The sequence below is a fragment of the Equus caballus genome, chromosome 3 (genome assembly GCF_041296265.1).
Source record: "Equus caballus isolate H_3958 breed thoroughbred chromosome 3, TB-T2T, whole genome shotgun sequence".
Taxonomy (NCBI): Eukaryota; Metazoa; Chordata; class Mammalia; order Perissodactyla; family Equidae; genus Equus; species Equus caballus.
Genome location: NC_091686.1, coordinates 107541544 through 107566745, shown reverse-complemented (window position 1 = coordinate 107566745; position 25202 = coordinate 107541544). Strand labels below are relative to the sequence as shown.

Below are 25202 nucleotides of genomic sequence, written 5' to 3'. Positions count from 1 at the left end.
TTGTTTTGATTTGTACAACAGCAGGCAGGCTGGATTTGCACTCTTGAAACTAAGCGTTTAGTTTTCCATCGGATGCTGGAAGGTCAAGTATGGGGAAAAGGGCAGGTCGCTCTCTTCTGCACTGAAGCTTTGAGGCAAGGATGGGTTGACTATGGGGACATGGGTACAATTTAAAACAGGGTAAAGGGATAGAGATAAACAGATTAAAAAAGTAATAATGGGATTCAGCCACAAAAATGTTAACATTACATTGCTTTCCCTGAATTTTCTTTTCTCAAATGGAGCTTTGTATTTAATACTAGAGTTTTAGCTATTTATTAAAAATAAATGTCTGGGGTATAGACTAGTATAGTATAAAGAACAATTGGCTACATAGCTGTGTGAAAATCAAAATCAAGTAACACTCTCTTTGGGATCACATTTCCTTATTTGTAAAATGTAGGGAGCTGGCCTAGACAATGTCCAAGGAGATGTTGAGCACTTAATCCTACAACTTCTAATGTGGCATCTTGTATATTCTTGTCAGTTTGGAATCTAGCAGCAGGGCGATCATGACCCTGTTTTGCCTAGATATCTGACAGTCCTCAACTGCAACTCCCAAGAAGCACCCTCTGGCGGCCTGGGTCCACTGATTAATATATTAGAGGGGCAGTAACCCAAAAGGGAACACACCAGACCTTAATTCCTAGATGAAAGTGCAGACACAACATCAGGGGCAGAGACAATTTTGATGGAGATGCTTAAAAAGAAAGTTGAAAAACGCAATTCTTTAATGCACTGAACTAGACATTGCTGGAAGAAAAAAAGAATATTTGCATATATAAGCTGGCATCTTAAAAATGGTTGGAGAGAAGAGAGAATTGAAAAACAGGAGACATAAAGGAAGGAAGAATAGGATGAGAAGAAGAAAGGAAAAGGCAGGAGACGGAAGAAGATGAGGAGGAATAAAGCTATGAGGGGAAAGAGGGTGCAGACTGTGTGGGGGTGACTAAGAGATCGACTTTGGAACCAATGGAGTAGACTCAGCTCTGTCTCCTACTAATCCTGTGACTTTGGGAGGTTACTTAGCGTCTCTGAGCCTCAATTTCTTCATCCATAAAATATGGCTGCAATGCTTGTTGTCTCACTTTCTTCGCCAGAGTGCACAATTCATCATGATGTTGTAAGACGACACAGGTAAGACACTTCTCTCAGCACCTGGTCAAACCTCTGTGATCTTTAGTGGTTATTACTATTGTTGTGGTGGTGATAGTGATGAGGATTAAATAGTAAAATGTATCCGAAATTCTTAAAAACAATCGCTGGCACCTGGTAAGCAGTAAAAGATAGAAAGAAAAAGGAATATAATTAAAATTTATTGAGACTGTATTAATAATGGCTTCTACTCATTGAACACTATGCTGTCACCATCATGACCTGGCAAGGCTGGACCATCACTTTCAGTTTTTGGGTGAAAAAAATCATGGTTTAAGGTTTCTTGACCCACAACCATGCTGCTGGGAAGAGGGGCATATTCAAAGATGTTATTCTGTCTCGTTAGACAAGTCCATGCTCTTCCTCCTTCAAGATTGTCAGGCACCGCCTTCGACCCTTTAAGAGTTTATTCGTTTACTGTTTACAATAATTCTGAGAGGTAAGTATTCTGCTTTCATTTATAGAAAATCCTGGAAAAAGGATCTAAACCCATAATTCCCAGAGTCCAAAGCCCACTCTCTTTCCGCCTTAAGATCATACAGTTGAGTATTTTGTAAATGGTTAAGAGTATTGCTCTCTGCAGACCAACACTGTCCAATGGAAATATAGTGTGAGTTAAAAATATGAGACACATATGTGAGTAAAATTTTCCAATACCAACATTTAAAAAAAAGTAAAAAGAAGCCAGAGAAGTTAATTTTAATAATACATTTTATTGGACCCAATATATCCAAAATATTTTTACTTAAACGTGTAATCAATAGAAAAATACTAATGAGGTGTTTTACATTCTTTCATTTTTTTTTCTTGTGCTTGCGTCTTTGAGATCTAGTATATATTTTACACTTGCAGCACATCTCAATGGGGACTAGTCACATTTCAAGCACTTGAAATTCATAAGTGGCTAGTGGCTACACCATTCGATAGTGGAGCTTGACACAACTGCTCTGTCAATTTGGATGATTCTCCAAGCTATGGAAGGCATTGAAGTTAGTAGCCACAGCAAGATTTCAGCAGTATAATAAAAACGGAAAAATGTGATCAAAGATTTTCTGAATTAATTCTGTCAATGAAATTTTGGACTACACTTGTGAAATCTACAAAGAAAAGAAGAGTCTAACTTATTTTGCCCTTAAGAAAAAAAATGTTCACTCAAAATAGGACCTCTGTTGCTTTTACCTTTTTATAAGCAAATTTTTAAACAAGTAGTTAGTATTTCATGTGGGAGAGAAGAAAATATTTAGAATCCATTGACTAGATATTTAGGGAATACCAAACAGGGGGATGGAAGAATGAGAATCATGAGGATGTCATCAAAAGTCTCTTATCAGCAAAGCTGCCACTTTATAGAGACGTAATCTGACAGGCTCTGCACTGAGTTTGCTTTGGTTGAGAGCTTCCACTTGTAAGGCAATTTTATGAACTCTACTCAGAAATTCATGGGAAAAGGCAAGAGACAATATCACATGCCTCTGCCTCTTTTATTTACTTATGCCACATGAACCAGATGTCAGAACTCCTAAATTTGGAGATTTTTAAGTCCCACAGTGAACTAGATAATAGTTAAAGTTGACAGGAAGGGCCAAGGAGCTTCAAGAAAGTGCTAAACCTCTGACATTCAGAAGTTGCAGTTACATAGTACTTCACTGGAGTGTTTAATAATTCCAGAGAGCTGCAATGACGTTCTCAGAGCTTCCTCCTAAAACCTCGGCCATAATCAGTGCCATCTTTATGCTCCTAGTTCAACCAACTAAAATCGATGGTTGTGCCTAGGTTGTATGTAACAATTTAGGTGTATCCACATATAAATGTTATTTCTTCATTTTATAGCCCTTGTTTGATTTCTTCATCTACACCATTGCTTAGTCAAACTCTCCTTATTTTTATTATAATTCTGGAACAATTAGAAATACTAGTAATTAAATTGCTGAGATCTGCCTCTGTAGAGTAAGAACATTTCAAGTCTATCAGTACGGGTGTTAATTATTTTAGGCAAGCTGTCATTTAGGCTTTCTAAAGTGGATTTTGTTCTTGCAGTCAAGAACATTGCTTAGTGCAGAATTAATTAATCATTATAAATATAAAACCTGCAGTATCAGCTCCTGTGTTCAGAAAGGTTTCAAGAGGCAAGGTTGAAAGAGTCGATAGGCTGCTGAAGGGAATCTTATCAGGTGCCCTCCCCCCCAATCTGATAAAAGGACAATTAAACTACCTACTTCATTTGTATATGGGCCCTTCAAGTATTAGTTCAAGAACTGGAAATGTCTACTTTTTCAACGCAGAGATTTTTTTATCATCTTCTTTTAAAGAGAGTTTTAAAAGTAAAATTGATGAAGAAATGGATGAAAATTGAAATTTACTCTGGTTGAAGGAAGATTTCTTTCATTCTCCCCTAAAAATTTCATTCTTGTGATACTATGCTGAATAGAACATATGTTTTCTGTGGGCTCTGAATTTTTCCAGACACCAGTGGCTACTTAAGAAATGTTCTATGTGATGACCATAATAATTGTATTCCTAATATTAAGGCTCACAGTCATTCTGCTACAAGAGAAAAAGCTCACATTTTCCATAGCCTTTCCTACTGTTTTTTAAATAATGGCTCTATAATACTGTGTCATTTTCTTGCTCTACAATGGAAGCAAAACTCAACCAAGTTATACTGGAATACATTGACCAAAGCACAGAGATCATGCCTATGTGAGTAAAGAAACCAATTGGCCTAACAATTTAGATAATGATGATATTAACTAAAATTTAATGTCAACTCTATGATAGCCACTCTAAGTGCTTTAAATGTAATTGCTTTGAATAAGTGCTTGATAAGTAATTGTCTCATTTAATTACCACTCAGAAGCAAAGGGTGCCCCCAATATAGAAAAATGTGCTGAATTTTTTAATGTAATTCTGTTAATGCCTCAAAATTTAAAAAGCATTTATTTATTTAAAAATCTTTATTGAGACTTGGTTCTTCCCAAAGCATCTCTTAAGAACAAGAAAATGTGCACTGCTTCTGAAACTTCACTGTCTAGACAAACCACCTGTGCATCTTGTCACACTGTGGATTCTGACTCAGCAGGTCTGGGTAGGGCTTGAGATTCTGCATTTCTAACAAGCTCCCAGTAGATTTTGATGCCGCTGGTTTGAGGACCACACTTTGAGAATAAGGACAGAGTCTATACTGAAAGCAGTTTTGAAGTGACAAAGGCCAAGGGGTCAAAATTGTTCTGAGGAGCCAATTAGTAACTGCCACTGAGGGAGTCAAGCTTAGCTTTCTCAAAAGAACAACATTTGAGTTGGGTCTTGAATAATTGTAAAGGTAAGTGATGGGAGGCCATTGCTTAGTATGTTCTGACTGGTTAACTAGTTGGCAGAAAAGATGTAGAGTATATCCTAACCCTTATTCGGATATCTATGGGGCTTTTGGTTCCCTCAGAAGAGAACCAGTGGAGATCTATATGTTTTATTGGTGTCCACACTTGCATTCAACATTCTCTTCCAGTTCTCCCTTCTTCAGTAAGTGAAGCATCTATGTGCATCTGGGCAGGTGGTGACTGAGAAGTATGATGGAGGTTTTGCTACGCAGTTCAGGGTATTAATTATGTAAGTAGCCGCCCATTTTTTAGTTTATTTTATAAAGATACCGTTTTATGATTTGTATCACTACAATTATGTTTCTAATGGGATTTTAATTGATTTCAAATCCAATTAAAGAAAACCTATTTTTAAAGCACATCTCAGCTGCTGCCACTCGGAAGTCACGCCAGGCTGGCACAGTATAAGTCATCAGAGCATAATCTGAATGCATTTGCTGTGATCAACCAGGGGGTTTTGTGAGTGACCTATATTTAATACTCTTTTAAAAAATTGTCTTGATGTATTTTTCACTTCTTAAGATTATGTCTATGCCCTAATGATATAGATAAGTATTTTCACTAAAGATAGTTCTATGGTCTTTTGAGTGAAAGTTATTGGTTCTGGATTTGGGAAAGGGGCATTTTTTTTTTTTTATTAATGTTATGATAGATTACAACCTTGTGAGATTTCAGTTGTACATTTTTGTTAGTCATGTTGTGGGTACACCACTTCCCCCTCTGTGCCCTCCCCCCAACCCCCCTTTTCCCTGGTAACCACCGATCAGATCTCCATATCAATATACTAAATTCCACCTATGAGTAGAGTCATATAGAGTTCGTCTTTGTCTGACTGGCTTATTTCGCTTAACATAATACCCTCGAGGTCCATCCACATTGTTGTGAATGGGCCAATTTTGTCTTTTTTTATGGCTGAGTAGTATTCCATTGTGTATATATACCACATCTTCTTTATCCAATCATCAGTTTCTGGGCATGTAGGCTGGTTCCACGTCTTTGCTATTGTAAATAATGCTGCGATGAACATAGGGGTGCAACGGACTCTTGAGATTTCTGATATCAGGTTCTTAGGATAGATACCCAGTAATGGGATGGCTGGGTCATAGGGTATTTCTATTTTTAACTTTTTGAGAAATCTCCATGCTGTTTTCCATAGTGGTTGTACCAGTTTGCATTCCCACCGACAGTGTATGAGGGTTCCTTTTTCTCCACAACCTCTCCGACATTTGTCACTCTTGGTTTTGGATGTTTTTGCCAATCTAACGGGTGTAAGGAGATATCTTAGTGTAGTTTTGATTTGCATTTCCCTGATGATTAGCGATGATGAACATCTTTTCATGTGTCTATTGGCCATATTCATATCTTCTTTTGAGAAATGTCTGTTCATGTCCTCTGCCCATTTTTTGATCGGGTTGTTTGTTTTTTTGCTGTTAAGCCGTGTGAGTTCTTTGTATATTATGGAGATTAACCCTTTGTCGGATAAGTGGCTTGTGAATATTTTTTCCCAATTAGTGAGCTGTTTTTTTGTTTCAATCCTGTTTTCCCTTGCCTTGAAGAAGCTCTTTAGTCTGATGAAGTCCCATTTGTTTATTCTTTCTATTGTTTCCCTCAACTGAGGAGTTACAGGGTCCGAAAAGATTCTTTTGAAACTGATGTCAAAGAGTGTACTGCCTATATTCTCTTCCAAAAGACATTGTCTCAGGCCTAATCTTTAGGTCTTTGATCCATTTTGAGTTTATTTTGGTGTGTGGTGAAAAAGACTGGTCAATTTTCAATCTTTTGCATGTGGCTGTCCAGTTTTCCCAGCACCATTTGTTGAAGAGACTTTCTTTTCTCCATTGTAGGCCCTCTGCTCCTTTGTCGAAGATTAGCTGTCCATAGATGTGTGGTTTTATCTCTGGGCTTTCAATTCTGTTCCATTGATCTGTGGACCTTTTTTTGTACCAGTACCATGCTGTTTTGATCACTGTAGCTTTGTAGTATGTTTTGAAATCTGGGATTGTGATTCTGCCGGCTTTGTTTTTCTTGCTCAGGATTGCTTTAGCAATTCGCGGTCTTTTGCTGCCCCATATGAATTTTAGGATTGTTTGTTCAATATCTGTGAAGAATGTTCTTGGGATTCTGATTGGGATAGCATTGAATCTGTATATTGCTTTAGGTAGTATGGACATTTTAACTATGTTTATTCTTCCAATCCATGTACAAGGAATGTCTTTCCATCTCTTTATGTCATCGTCAATTTCTTTCAAGAAAGTCTTGTAATTTTCATTGTATAGATCCTTCACTTCCTTGGTTAAGTTTATCCCAAGGTATTTTATTCTTTTCGTTGTGATTGTGAATGGGATTGAGTTCTTGAGTTCTTTTTCTGTTAGTTCATTGTTAGTGTATAGAAATGCTACTGATTTATGCACGTTAATTTTATACCCTGCTACTTTGCTGTAGTTGTTGATTATTTCTAATAGTTTTTCTGTGGATTCTTTGGGGTTTTCTATATATAAGATCATGTCGTCTGCAAACAACGAGAGTTTTACTTCTTCGTTACCTATTTGGATTCCTTTTATTTCTTTTTCCTGCCGAATTGCTCTGGCCAGCACCTCCAGTACTATGTTGAATAGGAGTGGTGAAAGTGGGCACCCTTGTCTTGTTCCTGTCCTCAGAGGGATGGCTTTCAGTTTTTGTCCATTGAGTATGATGTTGGCTGTGGGTCTATCATATATGGCCTTTATTATGTTGAGGTACTTTCCTTCTATACCCATTTTACTGAGGGTTTTTATCATAAATGGGTGTTGGATCTTGTCGAATGCTTTCTCTGCATCTATTGAGATGATCATGTGGTTTTTGTTTTTCATTTTGTTGATGTAGTGTATCATGTTGATTGACTTGCGGATGTTGAACCATCCCTGTGTCCCTGGTATAAATCCCACTTGATCATGGTGTATAATCTTTTTGATGTATTGCTGTAATCGGTTTGCCAAAATTTTGTTGAGGATTTTTGCATCTATGTTCATCAGTGATATCGGCCTGTAGTTCTCCTTCTTTGTGTTGTCCTTGTCAGGTTTGGGGATCAGGGTGATGTTGGCTTCATAGAATGTGTTAGGGAGTTCTCCATCTTTCTCAATTTTCTGGAACAGTTTGAGGAGAATAGGTATTAAGTCTTCTTTGAATGTTTGGTGGAATTCTCCAGAGAAGCCGTCTGGTCCTGGACTCTTATTTTTGGGGAGGTTTTTGATTACTGTTTCTATTTCCTTACTTGTGATTGGCCTATTCAGATTCTCCATTTCTTCCTGATTCAGTTTGGGGAGATTGTAGGAGTCTAGGAATTTGTCCATTTCTTCCAGGTTGTTCAATTTGTTGGCATATAGTTTTTCATAGTATTCTCTTATGATCTCTTGTATTTCATTGGTATCTGTTGTGATTTCTCCTCTGTCATTCCTAATTTTATTAATTTGCGATTTCTCTCTTCTTTTCTTGGTGAGTCTGGCTAGGGGTTTGTCAATTTTGTTAATTCTTTCGAAGAACCAACTCTTTGTTTCATTGATCCTTTCTATTGTCTTTTTTGTTTCAATATCGTTTATTTCTGCTCTTATTTTTATTATTTCCCTCCTTCTACTGACTCTGGGCTTTGTTTGTTCTTCTTTTTCTAGTTCTGTTAGGTGTCATTTGAGGTTGCTTATGTGAGCTTTTTCTTGTTTAGTGAGGTGGGCCTGTATTGCGATGAATTTCCCTCTTAGGACTGCTTTTGCTGCATCCCAAATGTTTTGGTATGTCGTGTTCTCATTTTCATTAGTCTCCAGATAAAATTTGATTTCTTCTTTAATTTCTTCAATGATCCATTGTTTGTTGAGAAGCGTGTTGTTTAGTCTCCACATTTTTGCACCTTTCTCTGCTTTTTTCTTGTAGTTGATTTCTAGTTTAATAGCATTATGATCAGAAAAGATGCTTGATATTATTTCAACTCTCTTGTATTTATTGATGTTTGCTTTGGTTCCCAAAATATGGTCAATCCTTGAGAATGTTCCATGTGCACTTGAGAAGAATGTGTAACCTGCTGTTTTTGGATGAAGTGTTCTATATATATCTATTAAGTCCATCTGGTCTAATTTTTCATTTAATTCTATTATTTCCTTGTTGATTTTCTGTCTGGATGTTCTGTCCATTGGTGTTAATGGTGTGTTGAGGTCCCCTACTATTATTGTATTGTTGTTGATGTCTTCTTTTAGTTCTATTAAGAGTTGCTTTACAAATTTTGGTGCTCCTGTGTTGGGTGCGTATATATTTATAAGTGTTATGTCTTCTTGGTGGAGAGTCCCTTTTATCATTATATACTTTCCCTCTTTATCTTTCTTTATCTGTTTTGCTTTGAAATCTACCTTGTCTGATATTAGTATAGCGACACCTGCTTTCTTTTGTTCATTATTAGCTTGGAGTATTGTTCTCCATCCCTTCACTCTGAGTCTGTGTTTGTCTTTGGGGCTGAGGTGTGTTTCCTGGAGGCAGCATATTGTTGGATCTTGTTCTTTGATCCATCCTGCCACTCTGTGTCTTTTGATTGGGGAGTTCAATCCATTTACATTTAGAGTGATTATTGAGATGTGGGGGCCTACCACTACCATTTTGTGTCTTGTTTTCCGCTTTTCTTCAGTTTCCTTTGTTTCTCGTCCCATGGTTTAATCTGTTCTGATGTAGAGCTGCTACTCTCTGTTGTTGTCCTTCTACTTATCTCCTCTGCTCTTGGTTTTGTAGCCCCTTTCCTTTTTTGGATTTTTCAGGAATGAGGGTTTTCCTGAGGATTTCCTGAAGAGGAGGTTTTGTGGCAATGAACTCCCTTAATTTTTGTCTATCTGCGAAAGTTTTTATTTCTCCATCATATTTGAAGGATATTTTCGCTGGGTAGAGAATTCTCGGCTGTAGATTTTTGTCCTTCAGATTTTTGAATATATCATTCCACTCTCTTCTAGCCTGTAAAGTTTCTGCTGAGAAATCTGCTGATAGCCTGATGGGGGTTCCTTTGTAGGTTAGTTTCTTTTGCCTGGCTGTCCTTAGTATTTTCTCCTTGTCGTTGACTTTTGCTAGCTTCACTACTATATGGCGTGGAGTTGGTCTTCTTGCATTGATAAAGTTTGGAGATCTATTGGCTTCTGTCACCTGAAGATCCATCTCCCTCACCAGATTTGGGAAGTTCTCAGCCATTATTTCTTTGAATAGGCTTTCTGCCCCTTTCTCCTTCTCTTCTCCCTCTGGTATACCTATAATCCTTACGTTGCATCTCCTAATTGTGTCTGATAATTCTCGGAGAGTTTCTTCATTTCTTTTTAGTCTTGCTTCTCTCTCCTCCTCTGCCTGCAGCAATTCTATATTGCCATCTTCCAAATTGCTAATTCTTTCCTCCATATTATCGGCCCTACTGTTCAGAGCATCTAGATTTTTCTTAATCTCCTCTATTGTGTTCTTCATTTCCAATATTTCTGTTTGGTTCTTCTTTATCGTGTCAAACTCTTTTGTGACATAGCTCCTGAACTCGTTGAGTTGACGGCTAGAACTCTCTCTTAACTCATTGAGAATTTTAATGATGGCTGTTTTGAAGTCATCATCATTTAGGTTATATATCTCATTTTCTTTGGGATTGTTTTCTGTGTATTTGTTACTTTCTTTCTGTTCTGGAGATTTAATGTATTTTTTCATATTGCTTGATGTTGTTGATTTGTGCCTCTGCATGGAGATAGAGTTTAGTTGCTCCTTTCACTTGTTTCAGCTGCTGCGGTGGGGGAGCAGCTGTTTATACTTCACCAACCAGGAACCCTGTCCGCAGTTGCTAACTGGGCCTGGGCCCCTCCTCGTAGCCACAGTGGCCCTTTGGATTCCCTCCTCTGCTGTGGGGGCTGTCACAGGGGGGCTTCAGGCTGCTGGTGCCTACTGTTGCAGCCCACCTAGATGTGCTCTCTCCTTGGGGTCTGCAACGGTGTTATGGGCTTTTCCAGCGGCCAGGGGTGGGATCACTTATATTTGTCGCTCCGTTGCTGTCGGCACCCACAAAATCTCACTTGTCCTCTATGGGTCGTAGGAGAGCTATTGGCATCTTCTACAGTCTGTGGTTAGTTCACCTAGCTATGCTGCTTTTGCCCTGGGGTCTTCCAGCCTTGTGGCTGGTGGCTGGGTGCCTTCTACTGGTGCTGTGCAGAGGCTTTCCCTAACGCTGCTGTGAGCCTGTAGGGTTTCCCCCTAGGCTACGAAGCTGGGTCTCTGGAACTCCCCCCAGCCCCAGTCCTCTCCGAGATCTCCGGCTATCCCTAGACCCACGGGGCGGGCAACGGGAGCTGGGGGTCGCCCCGCCCTCTGGGATTCTCTCCAGGCCTCTCCCGGAGCCGTGAATGCTCAGTGTGGCCCCTCTGCTAATGGCAGACAGAGAGTTTTGTCTGCTGCCCGGGCGGAACTCCGGCGCTTCCCGTCCGGGTCGCAGAGCCGGCCTTTGAAACTTCCCCCAGCCCCGGTCCTCTCCAAGATCTCCAGCTATCCCTAGTCCCACGGGGCGGGCAACGGCAGCTGGGGGTCGCGCCGCCCTCTGGGATTCTCTCCGGGCCTCTCCCGGAGCCATGAATGCTCGGCGTGGCCCCTCTGCTAATGGCAGACAGAGAGTTTTGTCTGCTGCCCGGGCGGAACTCCGGTGCTTCCCGTCCGGGTCGCAGAGCCAGTGGGAAAGGGGCATTTTTATAGGACACAGTACCCCTCTGCCCATATATTGTGTCTGTAAATTATATTTTTCTCCCCGAGGTCACATCTATTCTGAGCTCCTACGGAGGACTGTTTCAGATCATTAAGTTTTTTTCTAGACTTGGTTCAGTTACGTTACTCACAAACCTAAGCGTTTTAATGGTTCTTCCTTGTCTATTGAATATGAACTCTACAAGCATGGCTCTTCAGTGTATGGCCTAAATCTTAACTTAAGTCAGACTCTAGGACTCGCTATCCTCTTCTCCCACTCCACACACTGTATGCTCATTGTTATTGTTCTTGTTTTTTCTACCTAGAATAAGCCCTTTAATAGTGTGACTTGAAGACATTTTGAAAGACTAGTCAGGGCCAACTTGAAGCCATGTGGTGATTGAGAACAAGGAGGGGAGTGGATTGGTGACACGGAAAGAGCAGGTAGCCACTCCACAGTCCTCTCATTGAGCTTGTACACAGATAGCTCAAAAGAGGTGGAAAGACCTAGAATTTCAGGCAGCAAGCCTAACACCACTTCTTTATTCCTGAAAATAATAATTAAAGGCTCCAACCTCAAGCGCCAGTGGTCTGTAGCCAGTGGAACTTTTTACCCTTTACATTTTAAAGTACTGGCTTCAAGGAATGTTTAAGAAGTGTGATAAAAGTTGCTTTTTTTTTTTTTTTAAAGTAACCTGTGTTCAAAAAGTCAACATATTGCAGCTCTGCCTATTTTAAGGAGAGCTTCAACTGGAATGAAAAAGTGTTTTATAACTAATCCTTGTTTCTGCTGAGCCTGTTAGGTCAGTCATCCACAGAAGCCCGCACCAATCCAAGCTTCCTAACCTCTACACAGCCCCGAACAACCACACAACTCCAACGGCTTCGTTTGTTCTCCTGGTCTCTCCTGCCACCAATGAGGGTCAGTGTTTCCAGGAGCCTGGCTGTGCTGAGAGAGGAAATGATTTTTTTCCTTTTCTTCCAGAGATGGGTTTTACATATGAAAAGGCATCCCAGACACAAGCCAGACACAGCCTCTGCCTGTCTGTCAGAGGTGATCGAAGCCATGGCTTGTAGAGAAGGCAGATTATCACTTAGAGCCTAAGAGAAGTTTTGTCACCCAGGAAGGAAAACAAAGACTTCTGGACTCCAGGGTTTTTGAACCAGAGAGAGGAAGAAGAAGAGGGAGAGAAGAAGGAGAGAAGGAAGAAAGGGGGAAGAGGAGGAGAGGGAGGGAGACAGGGAGAGAAAAGACAAGCGGAAGAAGGAAAGGGAGGAGAGGGGAGAAAAAAGAGAAAGAACTGCAGACGTGAGTTCAGAATGTGTTTGTTGGCTTTCCTCTTGAGGGCAGTACCATAGTTGTGACTGATAAAAATGCTGAAGGAGTGGGACTTAAGGCAGCCTCACAGAGCCCCCCAAATTTCAGTGAGGTCTGGAGATAGCAGTATAAAATTCCCAGGCTGTGTCAGGTTGCAATGAAACATTGAGAAGCCTGGTTGAGTGGGAGAGACTTGGAGTGGGGATGAGGATGAGCAGTCTGTGAGTATAGGCCAGAAAAGGGACCATGGACCGTAATGGTGCATGTTAGTGCCATACCCAAAGGATGCAGGTATATCTGGCCACACCTTAGTGGATTCTGGTGCAGGACATCCTATGACCTGGTGGAACAGTTAGACCACAGTGAAGGCCAGTGAGGCCTGTTGGGGAAAGCAGACCTGACACCTGCTCCTCCTGGTGATACCATGAGATAGGCAGGACCCTCCGGGACTTTAGATCAGATCTAAAGGGAAAAAACGGAAAAGGGTGGGCAGGGATCCTGAAAACAAAAGAAAACAACAAACAACAAGACAAAATACTCTGGAGATTTGTTCAAACCAAATGAAAGAGTTAAACTGGAAGAAATTAAGTCTCAATAAAAAATAATGGAATAACCTTGAAATGGCATGATTGAGTCTGTTAACCCCCAAAAGGTGGGAATCAGGGCTCATGAGCAAATTGAGTTGAGTTATAGAAAAATAGTTACATGAATCAAAGTGTGTAAACTTCAACCCACTTTACCCTATTTCAAATGTCATTTCCTCCCTGAAATCTTTTCCATTCCTTCAGTCAAATGTTTTCTCTTACACATATGGAACTTTCTAATATAATCTACTTTTAATTGTCTTGGTTCATAAAAATTGCTAACTTATAGATTCAAAGATTCTCAGAATCAAAAGGACCCAATGGGCTATCATTTAGAAGTATTCTCCCTCCCACAAGATACTATAATCCTTGAGGGCAGAAATCTACCAGTGTAGATCTTTGCTCAGTCTTGGTATAATCAGTGTGTGTTCAGCACATGATGCAAAGGCTTGTGGTTTTCTCAACTGTAAAATGGAGACAACATCATCTTGTAAGTGGGAAATCGTGACTCTTCCTTCAATTTATCTTAACTCCTTTGGATGGAATTTACCCCTCTTGGTGACAGTAAGGACTGGGGAGAGCAACATGCAGAATTTTTAATCGTGTAGCTTTGCCATTGTTCTTTTTGTTGTTGAAACTCATTTGGGCTGTGCTGAGAGTAGGGAGCCTGGGAGTGAATGAATGGACTTCTAAAGCTGACTTTGACCTCACAGGCTCAACTGAGACAGTGATGAGATTATAAGGAGAGGAGTATTTTTATTTCCACTTAAAACTCACTTCAAAATGAACAGATCTGCAGTATGTTGACTTCTTACCTGTCAGTAGGTATAACAATATCTTTACTGTTGTTGCTTTTATTGTGTTCTCTCTAGAACATCAGAGCAGGATTTGAAAATTCAAGGGGCAGGTCAGTTCCACTGGAGTACAAAAAAATTAGTATTTTAGACTTGAGCGTTTAAGTTATTTCTGTTAGGTAGAAAAAAACAATAGATTACCTGCCACACTTCTGTTTCTTCTCTCTTTCTCTCTCTCCTTTCCCTCTTTTCTGTGATTTATAGAGAGGGTCAGTGACAGGACTCTGGAAGGGCCAACCTCTTGGTTCCATATGGCTTGCTCATGGAGTCCTAGAGTCATTAATTCTCCTGTCCCCCATTACATTTATTCCCTTTGGCTCTAGGGTTGTCAGTTATGGAGGTTCGGACAACAGTTTTATATTTCAGATGTCCGGACACTGGCTTCAATCATAGAAGAGTAGTAGATTTTGTTAATAAGCAGAAATTAATGGTGCTCTTGATTCATTGGAAAAGCTTCTTTGAATGAAGGAGGAGAAAAAGTTGCATGAGATGGGTTACAAACCCACTGCCCACAAGTTTACCGAAGATGGCTTGTGTCTGGAATGCCTTCTCTCAGGAATCAGGTGAACACGGAAAGAGTGCAAAAACCTGGGAGAATAGATAAACAAAGTTCAAGATATTTTAGATGAACATAGAGCCAAAACTCAGGAAATGGGTTTAGCTCTGGAAACAGCAGCGAGAAAACTGAGGTAGAACCAAATAGTGAAAAAATGTAAAGGGGGCAATGGAGAAGAGCTCTGTGATCAGAGTACAGGAGAGAAAGCCATGTCCTCGGGGTCTAACTGTCCTTAAAAACGTCAATAGAAAAAGAACACGGAAGAGTTTGAGAATTCTAAATTCTAATGTGACTTCCAAGTTGTATTTTTGTCTAGATAGGAGGGTAGAACATATTTTGTAACACAGTTTGTTAGCTTGATTTGTAGCTTTTGAGTATTTAGACACTGGTATGAAGGTTTCCATTTGTATTCTTGCTCCCGACCCCACAAATGGTTCGTGGTGGACCTGACGGAAAGCATAAAATCTAGAAGTAACCATTGTAGCAGTGTCTCTCCTCCTTCACTTGGATATGCTCATTTATTTGGATATTTCCTCCTTCGCTTGGCTTGTACCCACTGCTGGGTTAGAGAGGGCTAACTTTGCTCTCGGGGCTGGGACTGGCTTGTCCTCTAAACTGTGTCAATGTGGGGGTATTGCTGTGATAATCTTGTGTGTCCTATTGACTCTTCAGACTTTTGAGAGAAAAAGACACGAAGGAAACTGTATTGAACTAATTCCTGAAGGCATTGCCTCCAGTCCAGGAGCACAGCTTCTGGAGGAACACATCACAGAGAGATGTTCTGGTTGAGATGCAGCAGAATGAGATAAATTTGGGACCTTAATTTCAGGACTTTTGGACTGGAATGTCATTGGGCACAAACTTAAGAGGCAAGAAGGTTTAATCTCTGGACCTTAATTTTTCACTAGGAATGTAAAGATTTAACCATTTACATCTGGAGCTCTTTTAGGTTGCTGATGTTGTATTGTTTTAGTACCTTTATGTAGGTATAGATTATAGATTGTGTTGTAGATCGAATTGTGTCCCTCAAAAATATATGTTGAAGTTCTAACTCCTGGTACTTCAGAATGTGACCTTGTTTGGAAATAGGGTTGTCGTAGATGAAATTAATTAAGAAGAGGTCATACTGTAGTAGGATAGGCCTTTCATCTAAGACTGGTGCCTTTATAAAAAGGAGAGAGAGAGGTTACAAAAAACAGATCACCATGTGAAGACACAGACACAAAGTGAGAAGACGACCATGTGATGGAGACAGAGATTGGAGTCGGGCAGTGACAAGCCGAGGAACTTAAAGCCTCGCCAGCAAACACCAGAAGCTGGAAGAAGCAAGGAAGGACTCTCCCCTACACGTTTCAGAGGAACACCTTGATTCAGACTCCTATCCTCCAGAACTATGAGAAAATAGATTTCTGTTCTTTTAAGCCACCCGGTTTGTGCTAATTTGTTACGGCAGCCACAGGAAATTAATATACTTTGTATAGCTCTGATAAGCCGTGTAGGATAATTTACTGGGCAAAACTTTGGATGGTAAGTAGACTACGAAATGAATTCGCAAACGTGGGTAGAACTTGGCCTTGGTGTTTAACTAATCTTGGTGTTTTGGCAATTTCAGAGCCTTCTTTAGGAAAAGCCCAGCCTCCCTTTGCTCTTCCAAAGAGGCAGTGGTCTGGGGGAACCACCCCGTGATAGTGGGATTAAGATTGTCCCAAATAAAATACTAATCTTCTACTCCTCCCCCATCTCCATCCAGAGAGGGAGCTACATTCTGATTGACGTAGTTGAAAAATATCAGTAAGGGCCCCAATTCCCACTCCTTAAATTTCCCTGACTAGCAGGGTGAGGAGTGATGGTGGAGTGGGTTCCGCCACACTTTCTGGAGGGAAAAGTTTAGAAGGTGTGCCTCTGGTCTTTCTCCACCACTCGCCACTCCTCTCACGTGGAGCAGCGTGGCCTTTCTGACTGGTGAGATTGGGAAGAGGGTGCTGAACGTGCAGAGCTAAATCCATTTCCCGTTTCTCCCTTTGGATGTGCCTGCCTACAGCGTGGGTGTTTTCTGCTTTGGTCTTCCTCATAGTTAGCCCGTGTGGATCAGGGCCTAAGCCTCGTTTCCAAAGGATGGGATAGAGTTCCAACTTTTCCTAATAATAAGGAAAAAAGCATGTCATCCAAAGGTTTTGAGCAACAGTGTCTGATCTGCAGGCCTCCATTCTCCCTTAGGGGGGTCTTCCCAATGCCTCGATTTGGGGAGTCGTATTAAGAAGCCCTAATTGGCTGCACATTGAAGCTGACTTCATCTTTCTACTTTTACCTATAAAAAAGGGGATAGTTGTCCACCATCTATCTAATGTTTTTGCTCCTTTCTTAAAAGATGAGTGTGGGAAAGAAGTGTGATTATTTACAATCCCAAACCCAAACATATATTAAAGAGTTTATCCAGTATAAAGTGTGAGAGAAATGCAAGGGAAACATTTATGTAGTGAAAACGACATCAACCTTGGAGTCAGCCCTGAATTCAAATCCTGCCTCTTTGACTAACTAGTTATCAACCCAATTTCTCAACCTATCTGAGCATCCTCTGTAAAATATCGACAACAAAACCTATCTCACAAGATTGTAAAGATTAAATGATATAAGATGTACAACTTACTTCATTATCTCTCTATATCACCAAGGCTGGCATATAGTAGAACTCTACTGTGAGTTATTTTCCTCATTTCTCTTCTCCTGAACAAGGAACATTTATTTATCTTCCCCCCTCTCCACCCCTACACATACACATCATAACCCTATTTCACTTTATCATAATCACTTGACCTATTGTTGAGGGAGGAACATGCTTGTTGGGAATGCAAACGACCCAGTGGAACATCTATCATATACACTCAGTGAAAACTATACAGTTTTTTTCTCCTTGCCAATATAGCCCCATTGAAATTCTAGGTTTTTTCTTATGATATACCTGAATTTTAACGTGTGATAAAAATGGTTTAAAAAAATCAGTCTCCTCTTTTGCAAAATTATGGGATTGTATCATAAGATTGATAAGAAACTTTTTCATTACAAAATTCTACAGTTCTATAAAATGCCACAGTGTTATTATCCTTGAAACTATTTTGTTTGCTGTGCTTGCTCCATGTAATTTCCCTAATAATTAGCCAAGGCTTGAGTTTATGGTGCTTTTATATTTCTCTTTCATTCTATAGAAGGATAGAGAAAAATAGAATTCTTTTCCTTTATCAGCAAAACCACAAAAAATATGACCTCAATGGGTTATTATAAAAACCATACAGAAGCACAAAAAATGCCTATTTAAATGTGCCATTGCAATGGGTTCAGTCTGTATTGATTAATTATTTCATTCAGTGCACATTTACTGAGCTGAACTCTGCCAGGTCCTTTGGGTACTGGGACCACCGAGATGAACGAGATTTGCTCCCTTCCCTTAAGAGGTTCTTGACCAAGAAAAGAAAAAAGTGTAGGGTGGTGGTCATAGAAAATGCATCACCTTGGTATCAATCAGTGCTCAGTCAGAAGAGCAGAACCAGCAGGAGATATATATTAACAGATTTATTGTAAAGAATTAGCTTATGCAACTGTGGGACTGTCTAGGCAAGTCCAAAATCCATAGGGTGAGTCATCAGGAAGGGGTTGCCGGAATTCATGGACTCAAGCTGAAGCTGATGCCCAGAGGTGCAATGTCTGCTTCATCACGGAAGCCCCATCTGCAATTAAGGCCTTTCAATGGATTGAATCCGGTCTACCCAGATTATCTAAAACAATGTCTCTTACTTAAAGGCAACGGATTATGGCCTTTCATCCCATCTAAAAAATACTTTCAGAGCAACACCTAAATTAGTGTTTGATTGAATAAGCTCAGGCTAGAGCCAGCTAAATTGACACATAAGACTGATCATCACAATCATTATTTGCAAAATCGTCATGAGTCAGGGATCTAATGTAGAGCCCTTCCAAAACCATAGACAACGTCTGGTGAGCAAATACTGAGAGAATCTGTCACCTAAAGCGCTAACCACAAAATTATAATCACTAGTTCTACCGTAGGTTCAGGACTCTTGCTGCTATAATGTATTTAGGGAGGAATTAGACGGAGAAATGGGTTTTGTCTTATTTCCTCTAGCCTGCGTGTGTGTAGAGTGGGAGAAAAATACAAGTATCTAGTATTAAAATAGAAATATGAATAACCACTTCTAATAAAACATACTCCTTTGTTATTAGATTCACTGATTGTTACTGGGTCCACTTTTCCTAAAGTAGCTTCCATGGAACACTAATTTCTTAGATGAAATGTTTGTTTGCAATATTGTCATCTATATATCTATCTGCATTTATATACAAAACATATATTTTATGCTGTATGTAAATATATGTATATACATTGATATGAAAGAAATATTTTATAAATTTATGCATTATATATGTGTGTATATCTTTATATATATAAAAGTTTCTGTAATCAAATACTTGGGAGAAATGTTGGAACACATTTAAAAACTCTTCTTTGCTGCTGGTTTGTCAGGTCAGAGTCTTTAATATGTTGATGTCATTGTCATCTTCACAAAGGAGATTTGGAATTTAGCTTTAGACAAACTCATTTGACCATGGGACGCATTTATTCATTGACTAATGCTTTGGATTAGTATTCATTGCAATGCACTTTTAAATTCTGGGTAATGAAGTATTGTTTATGGGGTGGGGGATAGGATGGGCTAGCAATTAAACAGCTATTCAAATCCAACTGAAAGTTCCGTCATAACATGCCAGGGGTGGAAGAGAGCTTAAAGGTTGTCAAGTCCAACCAGTCATCCAATGGATAATACTTTTATTTTCCTTCAATCACACAGCTGGTCAATACTTCATATATAAAATAAATTGCAGAGTCTGACAACATGATCCATCACATTGTCTCCATCATTATTTTGATAATGTCATTTGTCATTGTCAGAGGTCTCCAACAAAAATGTTTCTGAAAAGAAAACCAACAGTCTAACAGTGAAAGCAATGCTATGCAGCATGGTCGACTAAGCATTTATTGAGTGCTTATTACATGCTGGGCATGTAGCAGCTCACTACCCTCTATCTGGGGAGATGGACCTGCCCCAAACTAATTAATATAATGCATCACAAGTCATGTCTAGTTGTAGAAAAACTGGTAGAAAAACACAAGTGGGTGAGGCCATTTCTTCCTATTATAGAATTGTGTGTATCGGGGAGGTACGGGACTTTACAGAGGCCATAACTTTTGAGATTAATGTTTTTGGTGGATAAGACTTTACCAAATTAAGACAGGAAGGGAATTCCATATGCATAGGGAAAAGAATGAGGGAACACCCAGTCGTGTCAGAGTACTGGAATGGTTTGGGGAACTGAGTGTTAAGAGATCAGAGCATAGGATGAGTATTACATGGGAGATGGGAGGTTTTATGGGTTTAATTGTGTTTCCCCCCAAATTTTTATGTTGAATTTCTAATCCCCAGTACTTCAGAATGTGACCTTACTTGGCAATAGGATATTGACAGAGGTAATCAAATTAAAACAAGGTCTTAGGGTGGCCCTCATCCAATATGACTGGTGTCCTTATAAGAAGAGATTTTGATGCAAACAGAGAAGAAAGATGTTGTAAAGAGACACAGGGAGAAGATGCCCATCTATAAGACAAAGATAAAAGACTGGAACAGATCCTTCTCCCATAGGTCTCAAAAGGGACCAACCATGTCAACACCTTGATTTTGGACTTCTAGCCTCCAGAAGCGTGGGACGGTAAATTTTTGTTGTTGAAGTAACCCAGTCTGTGGTACTTCGTTACAGCAGCCCTAGGAAGCTAACGCAGGAGGTGAAGCAGGGAATGTAAATTCAGGCGAGACTGTGAGAGGCCTTCAATTGTGTGTCGAGCAGTGGGGAGCTTCTGAAGCTGTTTGAGGTGGAGTAGCTTGGTCAGAGGTACCTTAACAAGCTAACTTTGCAATAGAGTGGAAAAACTTTAGGCTGGAGGAGGAGAGGGTGGCAGCAGGAAGCCAGAGCCCCGGGCTTCTTCAATGGGCCAGGTGAAAAATAGTGAGGGCCTAAATTAGGCCAGGGGCTTCGAGCGGGATTTGTAAAAGGTTGCATAGGTAAACCTGAGCAACTGTAGGACACAGCTGACAAAGGAGAAATCAAAACAGCCACCAGATTTGTGGTCAGATTGAACACACGTGGGAAGAGCGCCTGGGTGTAAAGGTAATCGATTAGTTTGGACATAAGCCTGGCATGGCCCATAAGGCTTTGCAGATGCACTTATATCTTACATTCGCTTCTTTCCTCTCTACACCCATCCACTGGCTTCCTTTGTGATTCATAAACATGCCAGTTCTTTCCCAGCCAGGGCCTTTGCATTTGCAAATCTCACTGCCTTGTAGACTTTACTGCTCCCCGCCCCCCACCATCATACCTGACTAGGTCATTCCTATCCTTCTGGTTTTGATGCCCATATCCCCTCTTTAGTGGGGTTGCCCCTTCCCCCAACACTGCCTCCTGGGTCTTTTGACCCACTCTGTTTATTTTTCCTCAAAGCACTTCTCATACTCTGTAATCACATGGTTTATATTTTTGTTTATTATCAGCCTCTCCCACTTCAACTTCCCACAACTCTGAGTGTAGGGACCCTGTCTATCATGTTCTGTTGCTTCTATCTGGAATCTAGAACAGTCTCTAGCACTTAGTATCTGCTCATTAAATAGTGGTTGAATAAATGAATGAATTATTGTGTTTGAAACTGAACTATAGCTTTGCAATTTTCTGAAAGTTGAGACCACTTCAGTATTTTATATCATTTCACTCAAAAGGAATAATGTTTTTGGTTAATACATTTACAATTAAAAGATCATTCCTAATAGTTCCTAATAAAGAGATCATGGCTAATAATGATTGAATTTCAGTTGTAAAACATACAGCAGTGAGTTATGAAAAAGGTGAGGTTTTGATTTCACGTTTTCTCATAGAAAATATTTTAAATCATTTAATATTTTTGAAGATTTGTGTAAAAATCTGGACAAGATAATGGAAAAGGAGTTTCATGATTAGATCTGTTACTTCCTCTCTGTCAGCTTTGTGAGTCTGTGATTTGCGTTAGGTTGTGCAACAGCACATGAGGCATCCTGTGACCTTTGGGTCTCTTAAGCATTTAGACACCTGATGGCAATCTTTCATTAAATTTGGTAGAGCAGCAGCCACTCCAGCAGGTAGGAGAGAGCACAATTTTTTTTTCTTCAGCAATCTTTGTACCCAATATCTGAAAATGTTTCCCAGTGACAGACAGAACTGAGAGCTTCATGTTTTTCCAGATGAGCATAGCGGCTTTCATGGAGGGAAAATGGTGTGGGTGGGTGAGCTCGATGAAAAGTAAAGAAAAGAGGAAAGGAAAACAAAGTTTGCACGTGGTCCAGAGACATTTAGGGACTTGGGCAGACTCCTTAGAGGGAGAGCAGGATGCGATGCCAATGGCAGAAACAAGTTCGGTGAGATTTATGTTGTGTTAAAACGCAGTATAATCTGGTAAATCAGCGTTCCCTCCCTCCTTTCTCCTTCCTTGGTTTCTCCCCACTGCTTTCTACTTGCCTCAGGCTGGGAATAAAAGATAGAGTTTTGGTAGAAGTTTGAATATTTCTCCCCAGCGAGAATGAAAAAGGGCAGAATTGAAGATGAAACTTTTCTTATGTGTCCCTGCTTGTTCATTGGGCCAGCATTTTCTGTGACCTTGATGATATAATAATAGTAATTAAGAGCCACCTTTTGTCAAGCACCTACTATGTGCTGGGATGTGCAGTGCACCTTACTGTGTTTGTCTTCATATATTGAAGAAATTAAGTCAGAGAAGATTTAGTAACTTTCCCAGGTCATTTTGGCAGGTGGGTGGCAGACTATGGATTTGACTCTAAGCACTTACCGCTACCACTAAACATACAGCCCCGCTCTGTGCTCAGTACCGCTTATCCCAACCACTCCCACAGCATGAAATGCTATCTTCACGCTACCGACTCCCTGTTTAGTTCTCCAGTCTTGGTCTGTCTTCGGAACAGGATCTATACATTCAACTGCCCAAAGCCATCTCCTCTCAGGCATCTCACGGGCATCACAAATTTACTCAACATTAAACTCTGCCTCACCCTACCCAAGTCCTCCCATTTCAAGAAACAATGCTGTGTCTACCCAGTCCTCATGCCAAATCCTTGGGAGTCATCCTTGACCACCTACAAGCAAATAATCACAGAGTCTTGTCATTTCTGCCTCCAAAATACATCACAGATTTGACCCCATGTCTTAGTCTCCACCAGCTTGGACCAAACCACCATCCCCGGGACCACTGTAATAGACTCTTTTTTAATTCTTTGTTTTTATTTGGAAATAAAGCATACACACACACACACACACACACACACACATGCATACATATTTTATTTTTTTTAATCAGGGAGTCTGCAGGACTTAAACGTACTAGTTAAAAAATAATAGTGAAATGACCTCCCTATATCCACCAGCCAGTTTAAGGTTCAGAAGATCGCCACCATCTTTGAAGAGTCCTTGATTGCACTCATTCCCTATCCCCTGAGAAAACCACCACCCTGCATTTTGTTGATGATCCCCTTGCTTTCTTTATAGTTATGCTATACATATATGTATCTCTGCATTATATTATATTATAATATAGTTTTGCTTTGGCTTGAAATGTGAACAAATGGAATCATAACATGTTTTATTGCAGCTTGCTCTTTTCCTCAGTACTAATTTTTTTTTGATTATCATCTATAACAAGGGTTGGCAAACTATAGCCCCTGAGCCAAATCTGGCCTACTGCCTATTTATATGAATAAAGTTTTATTGGAATATATTAACTATGACTTTTTTCATACTAGAGAGGCAGAATTGAGTAATTGCAACTGACACCATATTGTCTGCAAAGCCTAAAATATTAAATGTTTGACTCCTTGCAGAAAGTGTTCACCAACCCTTGCAATAAAGAAATCTTGTCTGTGAGCACTGGGAGGCATGTCCAAGAATGTTCACAATAACTTTGTTTATAAGAGCAAACCCCTTGAAACAACTCAAAGGATGAACAAAAGAGAAATAGATAACCATTCTGTGGTATACTTATTCCATGAAACACACTACGACTGTGATAATGGAGTAGCTACCTAAATCAACAAGAATAGAGCTGGAAACCATAATTCCATGGTTTTCATAGCTCCAAAGAACATATTATGATTCTATTTGTTTAAATCTCAAAACCAAGCAAAACTATATTATGTAGAAACACATGTATGTGTGATAAAACTGTAAAAAAGGCAAGGGGATAATTAACAAATTGCAGGATAGTGGTTTTCTTGGTGGGAGGTGGATGAAATTAAGGATGTGTGTGTGTGTTTATATCTTTCCCCTTCTTTGAGGATTCTTTTGATAAACTAAAGTTTCTAATTTTAATAGTCAAATTTGTCATTCCCTTTTTCTATAGGTTGCTCACTTTGTGTCTTATTCAAAAATTTTCCCTTAAAATGAGAATGCTATTCTATGCAATTTTTTTTTTAGTTTTAAATATTGCCTTTTACTTTAACTAATTTTTGCATATTGTGTGAGGTGCATATTCATTTTTATTTTTTTCCAAATAGATAACTAATTGTCCTCTCTTTTCTCATGGATCTACAACATCCACTCAGTCATTTACCAAATTTCCATTATGCAATGGGTTGATTCTGAACTTTCTATTCCACTGGCTTTAACAGTCTTTTAACTGGTCTCCCTACTTTCATTTCCTGTGCAAACTGTTCTCCACCCAGCAGCTGGAGAGATCTTTAAAATGTACATGTGTCTATGTGTTTGTATTTATATATGTGTGCTTGTGTTATTCAAGTTTTCTTTGGAATTACTTATTTCTCTACTATAATTCCTTAAAGTTCACAAAACTTTCTTAAACATACTGTTACTTTTTCTTCCCATCAGCCCTATCTATAGATAAAGAGACTGATGCTTTAAAAAGTTAAAGGAACTTCTCAATGTCTCAGGCAGTGAAAAGGGAGCAGAATCTGGACTCATACTTTCCTTTGGACTCCAGAAACCAGGGACATTGCTACTCAGAGTCTCTCTTTAAAGTACTCTGACCTCACACTCTTTTTTTCCCCCATTATCTTGATTGTTTGGCTACTTTTCCCTGAGTGTATCACTTCTGCATTTAGATTTTGTTTTTCACTGAACATTATTAACACTTTCCTTCAACTATTCACAGCGTCCCTTCTAATTCTTCTTTTCCTTTTCTGGACATTTCGTACAAAATTGGGTTTTCTAAGGCCTGTCTTTGTTTCCTTCATTGTCAAAGAGCTGACATATTCCCCCTTTCATGCATCTTGAACATCTTTTACTTCTTTATTTCAAGCTTCCTCTCATTGAGCTCCACCCCCCAACAAAGCCAGTGATGTGTATTCTTTTTATTTTCCCTCTCATCTCTCATGAAGTCTTGCCACATTCACTCTTTGGAGATGAGTGAAGACCTTTAGAGACTTCACAGTACACCCTCAGAGATCATGGTGTCCCAACACCTAGCCCTCATCTCAGATAATTCAAAATAAAAGCCTTATTAGC

The 25202-nt window shown here is 39.7% G+C and overlaps 1 long non-coding RNA gene across 1 annotated transcript; it reads right to left on the bottom strand.

Annotated features, from left to right (window-relative positions):
• Nucleotides 1–747: 747 nt before the first annotated feature.
• On the bottom strand, nt 748–14825 carry LOC138923339 (uncharacterized). The gene is made up of 2 exons (XR_011436822.1): nt 14165–14825; nt 748–1308 (listed from the first exon to the last, which is right to left on the bottom strand). It is a non-coding gene; the product is annotated as an uncharacterized lncRNA (long non-coding RNA).
• Nucleotides 14826–25202: the final 10377 nt, after the last annotated feature.